Here is an 11609-nt window from a genome sequence, read left to right on the forward strand (position 1 = left end):
AGAAACTCAGAGTAATTTTGATTAATATTTCTCTGATGACTAAGTATGTTGATCATTTCTTTCAGTACTACTGAGATTTCCCTGTTGAGAATTCTGTTTAGTTCTGTACCTTGTTTTTCCAATTGGTTTACTTAGCTTATTGATGCCTAATTTCCTCAGTTTTTTACATATTTTGGATATTAGTCCTCTGTCAGATGTAGTATTGGTTAAGATATTTGGCCATTTGCAAGCTGTTGTTTTGTCCTATTGATGGTCCCCTTAGCCTTGTAAAAACTTTTGATTTCCATGAAGTCCCATCAATTAATTATTAATGTTAGTACCTAAGTTTCTATTGTTCTGTTCAGGAATTTGTTTCCTGTGCCAATGATTTTGAGGCACTTCCCCACTCTCCCTTTTCTTAGATTTAGTGTGTCTGGTTTTATGTTGATATCTTTGCTCTACTTGAGTTTTGTGCAGGGAAATAGATATGGATCTATTTTCCTTCTTCTATATCCAGACATCAGTTAGACTAGCACCCTTTTCTTTTGTATGCCTTTGACTTTTTTGTCAAATATCAAATATCCATCTATGTGTGGGTTTATTTCTGGATCATTGATTCTGTTCCATTGATCAACTTATTTGTTTTTATGCCAATACCATTGCAGGTTTTTAGATACATTTCTTATTTTTAATTGGATATTTTTTATTTAAATTTCAAATGTTATCCCCTTCCCTGGTTTTCCATTCATAAGCTCCCTATCCGATCCCCATGCCCTTCATCTATGAAGGTGTTCCCCCTCCCAAACTACTCCCTTCCCCTCATTCCCATATTACCTTGCACTGGGCAATTCAGCCTTGACAAGACCAAGGGCTTCTTCTCCCATTGGTGCCCAACAAGGCCATGCTCTGCTACATATGCAGCTTGAGCCAAGGGTCTGTCCATGTGTAGTCTTTGGGTAGTGGTTTAGTCCCTGAGATCTCTGGATGTCTGGTATTGTTGTTCTTACGGAGTTGGAAGGCTCCTCAGCTCCTTCAATCCTTTCTCTAATTCCTTCAACAGGGACCCCATTCTCAGTTCAATAGTTTGCTGCTAGCATTTGCCTCTGTATTTGACATGCTGTGGCTGAGCCTCTCAGGAGACTATCACAGGCTCCTGTCAGAATGCACTTCGTGGTTTCATCAATATTGTCTAGTTTTGGTGGCTGAATATAAATGGGCTCTATATCCACGTGGAGCAGACTCTGAATGGCAGTTCCTTCAGTTGCTCCAAACTTTGTCTTCATATACCCTCCTATGAATATTTTTGTTCCCCTTTTAAGAATGACTGAAGCATTCACACTTTAGTCATCCTTCTTTTTGAGGTTCATGTCATCTGTGGATTTTATCTTGGGTAATTCAAGCTTTTGGGCTAATATCCACTTATCAGTGAGTGCATACCATGTGTGTTTTTTTGTGATTGGGTTACCTCACTCAGAATGAGATTTTCTAGTTCCATCCATTTGCCTATGAATTTCATGAAGGAATTATTTTTGATAGCTGAGTAGTACTCCATTGTGTAGATGTACCACAATTTCTGTATCCATTCCTCTGTCGAAGGACATCTGGGTCCTTTCCAGTTTCTGGCTATTATAAATAAGGCTGCTATGAACATAGGGGAGCATGGGACCTTGTTGTAAGTTAGAGCATATTTTCAGTATATGCACAGGAGAAGTATAGCTAAGTCCTCAGGTAGTGCAATGTCCAATTTTCCGAGGAACTTCCAGACTGATTTCCAGAGTGGTTGTACCAGTTTTCAATACCAACAACAATGGAGAAGTGTTCCTCTTTCTCCACATCCTCTCCAGCATCTATTCACCTGAGTTTTTGATCTTTGCCATTCTGACAGGTTTGAGGTAGAATCTCAAAGTTCTTTTGATTGCATTTCCCTGATGAGTAAGGATGTTGAAAATTTCTTTAGGTATTTTTCAGTCATTTAATATTCCTCACTGAGAATTCTTTGTTTAGTTCTATAACCCATCTTTAATAGAGTTACTTGTCTCTCTGGAGTCTAATTTCTTGAGTTCTTTACATGTTCTGTATATTATTCCTCTATTGGATGCAGGATTGTTAAAGATCTTTTCCCAATCTGTTGCCTGCCATTTTGTCCTATTCACAGTGTGCTTTGCCTTATAGAAGCTTTGCAGATTTATGATATCCCATTTTGCAATTCATGATCTTAGAGCGCAAGTGCCCATGTGTTTGAGGATCATCTCCACTATTTCTTCTATGAGTGTGAGTGTATCTAGTTTTATTTGGAGGTCCTTGATACACTTGGAATTAAGCCTTGTACAGAGTGTAAGAATGTGTCAATTTGCATTCATCTACATGCTGACCTCCAGTTGAGCCAGCAACATTTGTTGAAAATACTTTTTTCCATTGGATGGTTTTGGCTTCTTTGTCAAAGATCAAGCCACCATAGGTGTTGGCTTCATATCTGGGTCTTCAGTTCTATTCCATTGATCTACCTGCCTATATCTACACCAACACCACACAGTTTTTATCACTATTGCCCTGTAATACAGCTTGAGATCAGGGATGGTGATTCCCCCCAGAAGTTCATTTATTGTTGAGGATAGTTTTTGCTATTCTGGGTTTTTGTTATTCCAAATGAATTTGCAAATTGCTCTTTCTAACTCTATGAAGAATTGAGTTGCAATTTTCACAAGAATTGCATTGAATCTGTAGATTACTTTTGGCCAAATGGCCATTTACTCTATATTAATCGTGACAATCCATGAGCATGGGAGGTCTTTCCATCTTCTGAGATCTTCAATTTCTTTCTTCAGAGACTTGAAGTTCTTGTCATACAGATCTTTCACTTGCTTGGTTAAAGTCACACCAACATATTTTATATTATTTGCGACTATTGTGAAGGATGTTATTTCCTTAATTTCTTTCTCAGCCTGTTTGTCCTTTGAATAGAGGAAGGCTACTGATTTGTTTGAGTTAATTTTATACCCAAGTCAATTTGCTGAAGTTGTTTATCAGGCTTAGTCATTTTCTGGTGGAACATTTGAAACTTTTGCTGGATATAGTAGCCTGGGTTAACATTTGTGTTCGCTTAGGTTCTATATGACATCTGCTTAATATCTTCTGGCTTTCATAGTCTCTGGTGAGAAGTCTGGTATAATTCTCATAGGTCTACCTTTATATGTTTTTTGATCTTTTTCCCTTACTGCTTTTAATATTCTTTATTTGTTTTATACATTTGGTGTTTTGACTCTTGTGTGACAGGAGGAATTTCTTTTCTGGTCCAATCTATTTGGAGTTCTGTAGGCTTCTTGTATGTTTTTGGGCATCTCTTTTTTTTTAGTTTAGGGAAGTTTTCTTCCATAATTTTGTTGAAAATATTTCCTGTCCCTTTGAGTTGGGAGTCTTCACTCTCTTCTATATGTATTATCCTTAGATTTCATCTTCCCATTGTTTCCTGGATTTCCAGGATGTTTTGGGTTAGTTTCTTGTACTATACATTATGTTTGATGGTGTGTTGATGTTTTGTATGGTATCTTCTGCACCTGAGATTCTCTCTTCTTTCTCTTTTATGTTGTTGGTGATGCTTGCATCTATGACTCCTGATCTCTTTCCTAGTTTTTTTGTTTTTTTTGTTTGTTTGTTTGTTTTTTATTTCCAGGGTTGTCTTCCTTTCTGCTGTCTTTATTGTTTCCATTTCCATTTTTAAATTCTTGATGGTTTTCTTCAATTTCTTCATCTGTTTAGGTATGTTTTCCTGTAATTCTTTAAGGGATTTTGTGTTTTCTCTTTAAGGTCTTCTACCTGTTTACTTGTGTTGTCCTGTATTTCTTTCAGTGGGTTATTTATGTCCTTCTTAAAGTCCTCTATCATCATCATGAAATGTGATTTTAAATTCAAATCTTGCTTTTTTCCATTTTGTGTGGATATCCAATATTTGCTTTGGTGGTAGAACTGGGCTCTGATGATGCCAAGTAGTCTTAGTTTCTCTTGCTTAGTTTCCTGTGTTTGCCTCTTTACTTCAGGTTGTCTCTGATGTTAGCTTATTTTGTTGTCTCTAACAGTGGCTTGACTCTCCTGTAGGCCTATGTGTCAGTACTCCTGTAGACCTGTTTCCTTTCAGCTGAATCTAAGAGCAGAGAGCTGCTCCTGGGTCTGTGTGACCTGAAGTCTCCAGGCAGGTTGCTTAGTGCAGAAGAGTTGGTCTTAACTCTGCTCTCAGTTGTGTAGGTGCTCCTTGTGATTGGCTTTCAGCTATTGGTACATGCAGAAACTGGAAGAGTCTACCCCTGACTGCTCTTAGGTCCCTGTTCCCAGAGGGCACAAAGGGCACTAGGCATGTTCCCTTTGGATCAGGAATGTGAGCAGAAGTGGCAATTTCCCCTCAGGTCTCAGGATTGTCTTCACTTTTGTGGGTCCAGCTCTCCCCCCTACAGGATGTGTGTACAGGGAGCTCTGGGACTGGTTCAGTTCAGTTTAGTTCAGTTCAGTTCAGTTCAGGTCAGGGGTAGACAGGATGCAATAGGTTCCTGCTGCTGACTACCCTTATATTCCTGCATCCAGAGGTCATTAGACAGGTTCCTCTTGGGCCAGGAATATGAGCAGAAGTGATGAACTCTCCTAAGGTCTCAGGATTTTCTGAACCTCTGAGCGTCCATTTCTCTCCCCCATGGGATTTGGGTGCAGGGAGCTGTGGGGCTGGTTTAACTCTGGGAACAGCCATAACCTGTAACTGTACTGTCCTATATAATTTCTGCCTTTGTGTGTCCTGAGGCCACCAAGCAGGTCGCTTGGGGCAGGAAAGTTTTTCTTACCTCTGCTGTCAGGTGTATAGGTGCTCCTGGTAACTGGCTTTCAGCTCTCAGTGCAGACAGAAACCCTATGGTTCCTGCCACTGAGTGCTCCTAGGTCACTGTGCCCAGAGGGCACAGAGGTCACTAGGAGGGTGACTCTTTGGTAAGGAATGTGGGCAGAAGTAGTTTTCTGCCCTGAGGTCTCAGGATTGTTTGTACTTCTAAGAGTCCAACTCTCTCCCCCACAGAATGTGGATGCAGGCGTCTGTGGAACCAGTTCAGTTCAGTTCTGGGCTCAGGCAGAAAACAGCAGGTTCCTGCTGCTGAACGCTCCAGTACTCCTGTATCCAGAGGCCAGTAGGCATGTTCCTCTTGGGCCAGCAATGTGAGCAGAAGTAGCGGTCTCCCCTGAGGTCTTAAGACTGTCCATGCTTCTGAGGGTCCAGCCCTCTCTCCGACGGGATTTCACCATTGCAGTTATTATTATTATTATTGTTCTTTAGTATAAAATTGAAGTTAGGGATAGTGATTCTCTAGAAGTTGTTTATCATCATCATCATCATCATCATCATCATCATAATCCTTATATAGGATTCTTTTATCTATCCTAGATTTTTTTTGTTTTGTTTTGTTTTTTGTTTTTTGGGCATTTTTATGTGAAGATGAGAATTGTTCTTTCAAAGTCTGTGTAGAATTATGTTGGGATTTTGGTGACAATTGTATTGAGTCTGTAATTGCTTCTGGTAAGATGACCATGTTCACTATGTTAACCAATCGATGAACATGGGGCATCTTCTATCTTCTGATATCTTTTTCAATTTCTTTCTTCAGAGACTTGAAATTCTTCTCATGCAAGTTTTTCAATTCTTTTGTTAGAGTTATGTAAAGATATTTTATATTATTTCTGGATATTTTAAAGGGTGTTGCTCTCTTATTTTTTCTCAACCCATATACCATTTGTGTAAAGGAGTGCTATTGACTTTTTAGTTGATTTTGTATCCAGCCACTTTTTTGTATCTGTTTATTACCTCTAATAGTACTAGACTTTTTTGGGGATCATTTACGTATCAAACCAAATGTGACTGAATATTTTAAATCTTGTCTTACCTGTTTTATTTGGGAAATTAAACACATACTTTGTTCAAATATATTTGGTGCCATTGCACAGTTTCTTTATGAAATGAAGTGAAATTCCAACAGAAATAATGCAGTCACCAAAGCTTGCTTCAGTTACAAACCTAGAGAGAATATGTACTAATATTACCTGGTAGGTTATGATGTTGTTCCTAATTGTTAAGTCTTGAATCAAGTAAGTCTTAATTACACTGTGGTTCTCAGTCTTAACCAGAGATCAATATCACTCCAAAGTTAAGTAACAATTTTATGAGCAGAAGAGATGACTTACTGGTTCATAGTGTGTGTTTCTCTCAAGAAGATCTAAGCTTGCTTCTCAGCACCCACATCTGAAATCTCACAAGTTGGTGTACCTCTAGCTTCAGATGACCTTACACGTTCTTCTATAATTTTTTCTTTCTAATTGATGATGAAGCAGCATTTGACACTGTATTATATATTCCCATTGTTTTTAATATGTATATATATATGTGTACATATGTGTATCTGTGCATGTGTATATATGTATATATGTGAATATATACATGTGTATATATATATGTGTATACGTGTATATGATGTCTATGTGTCTATGTGTTTATACATCTATATGATGTCTATATGATGTCTCTCTATATATGTATATATGTATATGTCTCTCTATGTATATATGTGTATATGTGCACATGTAGCAGTTAAATGTTACACTGTTCTCTCCAATGGGAATAAAGTGGCTCCATAGTTTCTTAGTCTTCTGCCCTCATCGAATCAATCTTCTAGAAGTCAGGAGCTGAACAACAGACAAATATTCTTTCCAGTTTGAAACTATATCCTGATAGAGGCTAGCAGGAATAAGTCAAGGAATAATATTTAGAAGCCTGAAAATTTACTGAACAGTTTATATGAAAGCATTCAAACTTATAAGAGTAACATTACATTAATCACCTTGTACATCCAAGACTTATTAATCACTTGCTCTCCATTTTATCTTCAGATCATACTATAGTATATTTCATTTCTTATTGAAAAAAACCACAAAGATCCTTATCCCATTATTATTCCTAGTTGTTGAATAAACATTGCTTTAGGTCACAGACTTTTTTTAGTTACACCACGTCACTTTATTTTTCTGTACTGTCCTGGACTCTTGAGGACATACTCAGGTTTTTAGATTAAGCATGGGATCTTATAGTCCCCATACAGAACTTTCAGATGCACAAAATATTCAGTCATCATTCCTCTTGCTTTTAATATAAAGCACAGCTAGCTCTGCCTATATCGCTGCATTTTTGTCTGCTTCTTTTATATTTTTTGTGACATCTTGACTTCTGCTATGAAACACCCTAAGTATAAGGACACATTTACTTCCCTCCTGTGGCCTTAGTTAATTTATGTCTATATCTCTATAAATATGTTGTGCACTGAAAATTGGTTCTGATGTCTTGATCAAACTGGATTCAAAGGAAAGAGGCTACATGTTCATGCAACTTCAGCATGGATACATAAGTCCTGTGACACCATACCACAAGGAGGCTAACACTAACTATATGCTCAGAAGTTACAGAATGATGTTTTTTACTGTTACTAAAAATCTATATTCCTGAATTCTAGCTATTAAGAAAATCAATGTACGATAATGATGATAAGCAAGGGCCATGTTTACTAACCTGATGATTGTCTCTGTCAAAATCATGCATCTAGGGAGAACTAAATGATAAATGGACAAAATAAAAATAGTTAAGAAAAATACAGCAAACTCCCCAAAAGATGTGAAACTGTACTAAAAAGAAAGAATTAAACTGAAAAGTTTTCCAACACAATTGAAAATTGAAATCCAAAAACAAATGTCATTTTCATTGATAAAGGATATCAAATATGTCAGATCCAGTGATTTATATTGGCAGACAAAAGAGAAGGATAGAAGGATACAGAGAGAGATGCTGTTCCTGAGAAGGGGATAACAAGTCAATGAAAAAATATTTCCTAAATATATGATGGCTTCTAGCATAATGTAATCTAAATTTAACAATAGTACTTGACTGTTTAGATAAAATTATTCAGGTATCCATGTATTGTGATTTCTGGATGCTTCTCAAAACCAGCCCTTTTGGATTAAACAAATATATTTTAAACATAATAATAGCTAGTAATTATTGGAATAATGCAAGTAAAAATTTAATATTTAGTAAATCCAAATTAAATAATTCAAAATTAAATTGCTATTGTGAGATAAAGCTTGCAGAAATTTATAACCATGACATGACATGAACATTGGTCCAGAGAGGGAATGGAAGTCTGTGTTCTTCCCAATACTTTAGTTTGGACATCTCTCCATCTGTTTTCCCAGCAGTATTCTATAAAATAAATGCATTTCCCTTAGCTCTATGAGGTGTGCCCCAGCACACTAATCAAAATCCAGGCCACTGTTAGAGGAATTTCACAGCATAGATCAATCATTCCAGTGGCTGTGAAGAGGATCTGAATTAGATATTGAAGGACTGTCTTGGAAGTAAGCGGGTGCTAGTGAGATATTTTATGCTATCTCCAGGTAATGGTATTTGAACTAAGAAGAACTGTAGTTCATCAACTCATGCCTGGTGTTGAAAAATGTCTCCTCTTGGGTGTAAAAACAATCCGCATAGCTTTAGGATTACAGAATTCTGTGTTCATAGCAAATTAAATGCAAAATACTTGGTTTGATTATTGTAACAATTCTGCATTTTAAGACTAAAAATCGGGGAGGTTGGAATGTTTGTGAATCAAAGGAAAGCTATTGTTTGTCTAGAAGGGCAGAGTTCTATTTGGGACTTATTTTTGTCATGTATTTTGACTTATCATTGAAAATGAAGAGTAAATATTTATTTGAATCTGAAATTCAGAGCATACTCGAGGGAAAAGTTTATAAGCTTTAAACTATAATTTTAATTTTATTATTTAATTTGTCATTCAGCAATATAAAAATTTTCCAAGATGGATGTGCTGGTTTATGCTTTATGTAATGCATTAAATTTTGCCTGAACATTTGGTGCTAAAGTCATTGACCCTCCTGCATGTTTTTCAGAGGTAACCAATGTTTTGATTTAATAATGATCGATATTGAGCTCTACACTACAAAATAGTAGAAGTATGTTTAGTTCCATTCCAGAAAATGATAGGAATTTTGTCTTAAGGACAAGCCCAAAGCCAGAGAATAGGTTTATTGTGGTTGTTGTTTTTGCTTAAGTTGTTGTTTTGTTTTTTGTTTGTTTGTTTTTGGTATTTAACTTATTTCAAGTGATTGTGTGAGAGTCTGTGTGGATGAGTCCCCACTATTTACTTTCGAGGTGCCTGTAGCATGCAGAAGAGCTGTCATATCTCTAGAATCTAAATTACATGTGGTTGTGAGCCACCATTTAGTAACTGAAAACCACAGTTGGTTCTTCTGGAAGAGAAGTAGTGTCTGACCACTGAGCCCACTGCACCACTACAGCAACTGCTGTTTTGTTGTTTCTAATATTCAAATAAAAACAAAGTTTTAATTTAATTTCTAGTTTGATTTTAGCATGAGTCGTGACCTTGATATGAAATTTGTGAACATAGGCAAGCAACTAGACTAATCACAACTTTTGCTGATCAATAACATAGTAATAATAGCAATACTCACCTGAAATTAATGATTTGAGCACATACACATATAATCATTTATATTTACACACATATACACACATATACATATATGTTTACATATATACATTACTTAACATTTTGTAAAATATTTTGTAAACTATAATGTTGTAAACTAAAATGATATTTTTAGTCTTTGTTCAACATGACAATCCTCAGATGTATATAAATTATTCAACAAAGGCTGCTTTGTGACCATTATCCCATCAAGTATTTGTCGGCATCCCTGAAGTTATAAAATTATATCCTCAGTCTTTGAAGAATTGAGGGTACCATTTTCTCATTATACTTAGAAATTTACCTCAAATAATACTGCACATGTTTAAATAATGAAATAATTGAATAATTAATCAGTTTTCTGAATAGACTTCCAAACATTGACTAATCCACAAGACAGATAAGAACATATTCAAATAAAAAGTTTCCTGAGACTGAAGTGCTTCAGCTCTGTGCCAGGGAAACCGCAGAGAAGATGTGAGGATATGAGAGGTAGAGAGCTGCACAGTAGAGCAAAGGTTTCCCTGGGCTTGATTTCTACACACATGTGGGCTCCTAATAATCACCATAAAGTTCTCTCTTGTGTGGATATGAAATTCAGGGATGAGAAGAGACTGCGGGTTCATGTGAGTCCCATGTGTCTCTGCTTACCATACTGCACTGTTAATTTCTAGTAGAATTCTAACTGAGCAGTTTTTACCTCTCGCATCTAGCACTTCAGAGAATATCCTGCGTGTTTCGGTCTTGGGCAAAAACTGAAAGTTTTACTGGGTACCACTAGACATAGAGACTTTAATATAGATTACCCTGGTTAATGTCCAGTGCTAATAAGTCCAAAATGGTGAAAATAATTCTCTGGAGCTGAGTACACCATGACTCAGAGAGTAAGCAACTCATTACCATTTTTACAGGCTCAGAAGGAGCTGCAGTTCTGCCTAGGGGTTCATTCCGGAGGCCCGTTTCCTTTTCTAACAGAGCACTGTGAGCATTCGAAGGAAATCTGAGCAGGTCTTTCTTATGTGCCTTAGAATCCAATCCTGTCTTTCTTCATTTTTACTTTCCATGGCTACTTTGGAGTATCAGTTCTATGGAACATCTTGGTCAGTATCTATTTCTCCTACAAGCTCCATGGCAATTTGTCAGAGTTACTCAACTTGTTGCTGACCATTTTCTCTTTCAGTGGTCCGTGATGCTTATTTTTAGTCAGATCTTGATACTGGTTAACTTTCTTGACATATGAAGATTACAGATTCACATCTTGGCAAAATAGAAAAAAGTATTATCATTTTAGTGGTACTTCTTAAATCTCAGATTAAAAAAGGTATCTCTTGAGTCTAGTGGGTGAATAAGGAGATAACTGGAGGCGATTAAGGCTAAAGCAGTGCAAATTGATTTAAATGTAATTCCAATGATGGAGTCTACTGGCACATGTTGGGAAAAACTAAGCACAATGGCCACATTTCACATATCAATCCTGCATGAGACTGAGATACATGCTAAGTCTGTGTTTCAGCTTCAGAACTCATTTGAAACTGCAGATAACAGACATAATGAGGTAAACCAAGGTGGCTGATATCTGTTTCTGAATTAAAAACATAAAATTGTCAGTAAGATAAGAAGTAATAAGGTGGCAGCATTACCTTATTTTCTCCCAACCTCATTTGTTGTAGTGTTGGGGGAAGAGTTGAGTGATCTTCAAAGCTTGACTTGAGGTTCTGAAGCCACTGACCAAGACAGAGAAGATTTAACCAGAGAAATACAGAGATGTAAGAGACTCATTTCAGAAGCAGTAACTCAGGAGATTAGAGAGGAGCAGATATTCTGGGGCCACACAGAGTTCTTGTGTATTGTGAGTCACTGGTGAACTGGGAGAACTCCAGAACCTGTATGTCACCAAAGAGAAACCAGTGCAGCTAAGGAGCATCTGGTAACTTACTCAATGAGTGATGCTTCTCATAGCAGAGCAAATACACTCCCGTTATCACCAGTTAGGGCAGAATACTTGTCCTTTGGGATTTGTATCTACTTGTTATTTCCTCTCTTCTCTGAGTCTTA

At 36.9% G+C, this 11609-nt stretch overlaps 1 long non-coding RNA gene across 2 annotated transcripts in view; it reads right to left on the reverse strand.

The window, feature by feature from the left end:
- LOC120094084 (uncharacterized) overlaps positions 1-11377 on the reverse strand; it is a 77961-nt gene extending 66584 nt beyond the window's left edge. The window contains exons 1-2 of one of the 2 annotated variants that reach the window (XR_005487978.2): positions 11195-11377; positions 7562-7601 (exon numbers count right to left, since the gene is read on the reverse strand). This is a non-coding gene — a long non-coding RNA (uncharacterized LOC120094084). Of the gene's footprint in view, positions 1-7561; positions 7602-10326; positions 10812-11194 lie in introns of those variants that run through there. The other variant, XR_010054083.1, reaches the window with a different exon arrangement.
- Between the last annotated feature and the right edge of the window lie 232 nt (positions 11378-11609).

Source organism: Rattus norvegicus, chromosome 8 (assembly GCF_036323735.1).
Source record: "Rattus norvegicus strain BN/NHsdMcwi chromosome 8, GRCr8, whole genome shotgun sequence".
NCBI lineage: Eukaryota > Metazoa > Chordata > Mammalia > Rodentia > Muridae > Rattus > Rattus norvegicus.